Source organism: Hirundo rustica, chromosome 4 (assembly GCF_015227805.2).
Source record: "Hirundo rustica isolate bHirRus1 chromosome 4, bHirRus1.pri.v3, whole genome shotgun sequence".
Lineage (NCBI taxonomy): Eukaryota > Metazoa > Chordata > Aves > Passeriformes > Hirundinidae > Hirundo > Hirundo rustica.
Genome location: NC_053453.1, coordinates 52,485,867 through 52,491,866, shown reverse-complemented (window position 1 = coordinate 52,491,866; position 6,000 = coordinate 52,485,867). Strand labels below are relative to the sequence as shown.

General features: G+C 44.2%; 1 protein-coding gene across 2 annotated transcripts in view; it reads left to right on the top strand.

Annotated features, from left to right (window-relative positions):
* Nucleotides 1–525: 525 nt before the first annotated feature.
* The window catches only part of TNRC6B (trinucleotide repeat containing adaptor 6B), a 129,368-nt gene continuing 123,893 nt past the window's right edge, over nt 526–6,000 (top strand). The window contains exon 1 of one of the 2 annotated variants that reach the window (XM_058420294.1): nt 526–741. The gene's annotated coding sequence lies outside the window, so the exon portion shown is untranslated. The remainder of the gene's footprint in view (nt 742–6,000) is intronic. The other variant, XM_040062024.2, reaches the window with a different exon arrangement.

Sequence of the window (6,000 nt, the reverse complement as noted above, 5' to 3'; positions counted from 1 at the left end):
GCGCGGTTCGGTGGGCGAGTCTCCGCGCTGTTACGGTGTAACGGGCACATTCCCTCTCTAATGGAGTCGTAGGGTGCGACGCACAGCCCAATCCGTAGGGCGGAAGGGCGGGATAAGTAGAAGCGAGCGAGCGAGTGCCCCATTTAAGGGGCAAATCTCGCAGCCAACCGGCAGAGGAAGAAGGGGCGGGAGTCACTAAAAGATGTCAAGGGGGGCAAACCTAAGCGGTGACAGCCAGCAAATTCAGCCAATCAGTGAGTGTGTAGTGACGTGAGAACCCAATCAAAGGCGTAGAAAGGCGGTGCTCCTCTGTGATTGACGTGCGTCCTGGCTAATGGGCGGAGAGATTCCCAAGACTCTTCCCAATGGTCAGCGTGAAGGGGCGGAAAGGGGAACGGAAGGAGAAGACGAGCAGGCAGAAAGGCCAATCAGCGTGAGGGTCGGAGGGGCACTGTCCAATGGGCGGCGCGAGGGGCGGTGCGGGGGCGTGTCCCGGTGTGTTTGGGTTCGTGCTCCTCGGGGGAGGGAGAGACGGCGGCGAGGAAAGTTTGGGTTTGGTTTTTGGTTCCACCCCCCCACCCCCCCCGGTGGTGTTTTTTTGGCGGGGCCGGCGGAGCGGGAGGACGCTTTTCGCAGCTTCTTCGCCTTTTGCTTCCCGGGGTTCGTGTTTCCTGGGCGGGCGGAGCCGCCCCCTGTACCGAGAAGAACGGGGACTTAGAGGACCGCGGCGGCCCCTCGGCGGTGAGTGCGGAACGGGCCGGACACCTATCCCCTATCCCTGCTCCCAGCTCCCGCCGCGGGACTCACCGGGAACCGCTGCCGCGCTGCGGCCCCTCGCGCCGCCTCTGAGGGGCCTCTGGCGCCGGGCCGCGGTGCCGCGGGGCGGGGGAGGGACGGGGGGGGGGCCAGGCCGGCGGGAGGGGCCCCGAGTGGCGGCGGCTCAAGGGCGCTGCCCCGGCGGCGGCGGCGGAATGGCCGCTGCTCCCGTCCCGACCCCGCCGAGTGCCTGTCCCGGGGCACAGCCAGGCGAGCGCTGCTGCCCCCTCTTCGCCTCACGTGCGGCCGCCGCTCGCCGCGGCTGCGCCCCGGTGCCACCTCCGGCTCCAAACAGGGCCCCGAGGAAGAGCTGTCCGCCTGCCGGATCACCCAGGCCGGGCAGGAGGTACAGCGGCGGAAGACTTCGAGGAGCCCTTGTGTGGATGGGGGGAAGAAAAAGTGCTGTAGTGTGGGGACAGAGCCGAGGTTGCGTTGGTACTACTGCAAACCGCGCTGGATGAGCGGAACGTGATGCTGGTTAAAATGTGTGTGTGTATATGTGATGGGTGAGTGGGAAGGGTGACCGTGTTCAGAGGTGTATCCCGGGGGGGGGTGAGAAACGTTTCCCCAGCTGTTTGTAGCAAAATGAGGCAATATTTGTTTCCAAATCCACTTCTCTGTCTGTGGATAAGCGCTGCTTGCAGCGTGGTATCTTGCAAGCTCAGATCTGCTTTGTGGAATTGCATGTAGGAGGATCTACTACAGCATACAGCTGAGGCTTGTTGAATAAACCGAAGACTCAACAAAGTGTTTTCCTAGCTAAAGTAGAGATGCTTACTGCTGTAAACAGTACTTGTTTTTCCATGGTAACGTTTCACTAACCTCATGAACATTTGTTAAAATACCTCTTTGTAAAGTTAACGTTTTGTTTTTAATTTTAATTTCTTTTTTTTTTAATCGTGACTTGCTAGAGTTCAGTGTCACGTTTACAGCCTTTACAAAAACTATGAATTTTCCTGCAAAATAGTAGGTATGTCTTTGGGGGTTGTACAGCTCTGTATTTGAAAAGTCAGTTTTACCTAGTCTTTTCCAGTAATATCGCTATCCATATCAATGGAATTTGGAAATTAGTTCCTGCTATAAGTGTTGTGTAGGTAATAACTTTGATTCATAGGTTTGTTAAATACGTGCACAAGTTCAAGCAGCTTTGTTCTTAGCTTGTGCGCCTTGAAGTTGCTCATCAATGCCCTCCTCTCCTGTGGTGACTCTCTAAGGGCGCAGATTCCTTGGAATGCGCGCTGTTGAGATGTGTGTGAATGCTTTCATCTGCTGCATTACTCAAGGCCCGGAATTAAAAGATAAGCTCCAGTTTTTCTACATGAGTTGTGGTTAGTGCAGGGTCTGCTGGGTAGATGTATCTCGGGGAGGGGTTTTCAGGAGTGACTTTTCACCTGAGTTTAACTGAGTTGCAGACGTAACTAGACAATTCCTTGGCGAAGAAATTGCTCTCCAAAAAGTTGAGGCTGGAGATGGAGGAAGGGAGCCCAAAGAGGTGCTAGCTGTGTGTTAGATTTTCTGCTGTGGGGTTTTGGGGCAGTTAGGTACAGGCATGTCTGTCTTAGTAGAGAGTAGGTGAGGTCATCATAAATTTACTTTTATCTTGTTTAGCTATACTGCATGTGTGCTGATGAGCAAAATGTTACTGGGATGCTTAAAGGGAATCACCTGAATCCTGTAATATGGAAGTCCTGGCAAAAATGTAATGATAAACCAGTCAGTGTCTCTTTAGATTAGGCAGACTTTTGAATTAATGCATTACTCCAGTTTCTGTATACCTGCAAATTTAGCTAGAGATCTACACTTTAATTTAAATAATAAGTTGAAACATTTGGACGTAAAAGTCTTGACAAAGTTTAATCTGCCAGAGTTTGTGTGATTGACTAGTCCAATAAAACATTTAGGTTCAGCATGTGTCATGGCTTTGCTTGCTGATGCTTATTTCATCATTAAAACTTGATGTTGGAGGATAGCTTCGGAACAGAATTTTGTGTAGCTCTGAGATAGCGTATTTTACTTTAGATCTGCCTCCTATCATAGCAAGTAAGAAATTAGAAATTAAATTTTTGCAGAAGTAATGTATAATAAAAATCATATGTAGAGATAGCTGCATTTAGAACAGTGAGATGAATAGCTGCATTCAGAATGATGGAAAGAATTGAAGAGCTGCTATAAAATTAGTAATTTGAAAATATGTTTGAATGGGATTTGTTCTCTTGGGATTTTGAGTGATTTTTTTTTTTTTTCCTCTCCAGTAAAGCGGGCGTATTTCTGCTCACAGAAGAGATCGGATTTACAATAACAGTATGAACTGGAGAATAAGTCTAAGAAGCTTAGTTATTGACTTGAATGAGTTAATTAAAATTCTGCTTAATGGTTTGGTTGTTCTCCATTTTCTGCAAAATGCTTGGATATGGAGTCTGTTCTAGTCACTTATTGCCATTATTGTGTTTATTTTATTGGAAATCTTTCTATACATAGATCTTGTCTGCTTTGTGCACTAATAACAACTAACAGTCATTTTCCCATTTCTTTGCAATGGCTTTCTTCAGTCATTGCTCATAGTGCTGCTATTAGATTCACTAATTCTGCAATACATCTACTTACAGCATACCTAGCATCTTACAGCTGTTTACTTCTTTATCATTAGTTTCTATTTTTCACTCAGCCTTAACCTGTGAGTAATTTGGGTCAGTAGATGTGTTTTTGTGAAGAACTGGCATTGTTTTCACAGGATAAATTAAGCATGTTTAACACGTAGATAAAGGAGGGAAGTACCTGATACTAGCATATATGTATTGCTGGGCTTTTTTAAAGCTAAAAGTTTTCTGTCATCTCAGTGCTTATAAAATGTATTTGCTCTGAATTGGCTTTTAGTGATCTGTTTTCTTGCATTTTCAGAAATTTTAATAATGAAATGTTTCACTGTCTTAGGGAAAGAATATCAAGAGAATGTCAGTCTTCATTTCTAATTGCAAGAATCTAGCACAGAGATATTAAGCAGACAGTAACATGCATTTCTAATAGTTTGACCAGTTGTAGTAGAAAAATACATATGTTCTTGCTAACAGTCTTCCTTAGCTTAGCATTTACCATCTTTCTCCATTTTCAGATAAAACATACATGCTAAGGTTGATTGTTCTTTCAGCAAGCAGTGTGGAGTATGGACTGAAGAATTCATATTAATTTCTTGTGAATTAAAGAATAGTAGAAAAACTAAAGTTTTGGCTACTATCGCCTAATAAAAATAGGGGCACTTTTTGGTATTTGGGCCAGCTGTCACTGTCAGACAAGTAGTTGCCTGCTGGCATTTCTGCTTGTGAGGTGACCACGGTGAGAGTAATCAGGGTATTCTGATTGCTGTTCCCTGACTCTTTCAGTGGACAGTAAAACTCTTATACTTCCTTACATTTCTCTTCTGTTCATGCCTTCTTTTTTCATGCACTTCTACTCATTTTTAAAAAATTTTTCAGGGAAGTAAACATGCTTTGCTGCAAGGCATTGGCGTCACTTATTTTTTCTCCTTTAGAGCAGTAGGCAGTGAGGACATTAAATTTATTTTTTCCCTTTGCCTTCTTTTAGTGGTTAGGAGAGGGTGTTTTTGCACTTATTATGGTTTGCATCATGTTGTAGGGGAATGTTCTGAGGTTTTTAAGTTTTCATCAGTGTAAGGGTTGTGGTTGGAGTTTGGATGTTCTCTGTGTTTACCATGTAGTGAGCTATGGAGATGACCTTTTCCAGTTTCAGCTAGTCAGTACGGATTGCGTTTCTGGGCTCTGCCAGCTTTAGTATTTCTGAAATTGGATATCGTGCATGTATTTCCTGATTTAATGTCTGTGAATTAGAAAAAACACAGTAGTTCCTCTGTGAGAAAATCTGGGAAGCAAGTTAATGTTCTATGCAAGACTTGCGCTGTTTAAATTTTTTAAAATATCTACTTAAAAAAGTAAAATGGGTCTGAAAGCAACTCTTGGCCTGTTTAACTTTGAAGTCTGTGAAGCAACATCCTGCTTGTCAGGAGAAATGGGAGGTATCATAGGGCAGCACTTGTGCTGTGTGCTACAGGATACTGGTTAGAATAAATGTATTTTTATGTATATATAAGCCTGGAAGTTGATATATTTTGACTGTGTTAGACAGAAGATGGGAGGCTGGAAAGCTAATTAGTGGATGGAAGGATAAGAAGCAAAGTTGCAAGACAAAGAGTCTATAATTTTAGATAGCCTCAAAGAAGATTAGTCAAAAGGTGATACAATAATATCATGTTGCTTGTGTGAGGGGAAGTCCTCTAATCCATATAAATTACTAATGAAGTAGAAGTCATTGATATTTTTACTTGCGTTTAATTTCTTCATGACTCTTGACAGTGTCATAAAAAGTGCTGTAAAACAACCTGGCAGAGTTTTTCAGTAGTGTGTTGGATTTTTCATTAGTAAAATCTGTACTGTAACAGGAGAAATTTATGCTCTTTGATTTGGTAGTAGTCTACAAAGAACATAGCTTTTGAGAATACTGTTGGCTTTCTTCTGCTAAGTTTGAAGATGTCAGATTCTAGCCTCTCTTTCGCTTGTTGGAAATGCTTCTTCCTGTTCCTCTGACCATCTTGTATCCTAGGATTACAGGGATTTTTTTTTTCCTACTTGAGTCCCTCTTACTTTCTTACCACAAACACTGGTTGTACCTGCAGTTCTCTAATGTGTTGTTCATGTGGCAAAAGCAGACATTGTGAGAGAGTTTCACTAGTTAAATGTATGATTTTAAATCCAGAAGCTTAATGTTTGGAAAGGTGTTTGCTGGCCTTGTTTTAGGATTTGTCCAGTAGATCTCCACATGATCAGAGCTAAGTAACTCCTGGGCTGCTCCATGGCAATCTCATTACCAACTTCTTTGGCCCGGTGACCTCTCTGCATAAGCCTCATAACAGTACCATATAAGTGGTAGGAAAGATAGGAAACCCACCTCTGGGGAATAGAAGGAAGTCTTCAGGGACTTGCCAGTCTGCCGTAGTGGACTAAATATATTTTGGCCTTGGGGTAACCCACCAATGATATTGGGAGCGGGTCCTCTTGTCTTGGTGCTTCTTACAGCCAAGAGATACAAATTACTCAGCCCTTTGGCATCAGTGTGCTCTAGTTATGAACTTCTGTGTCTTAGGGGCTGAAGAGACCCAGGTTGTCCAGCCCTTCT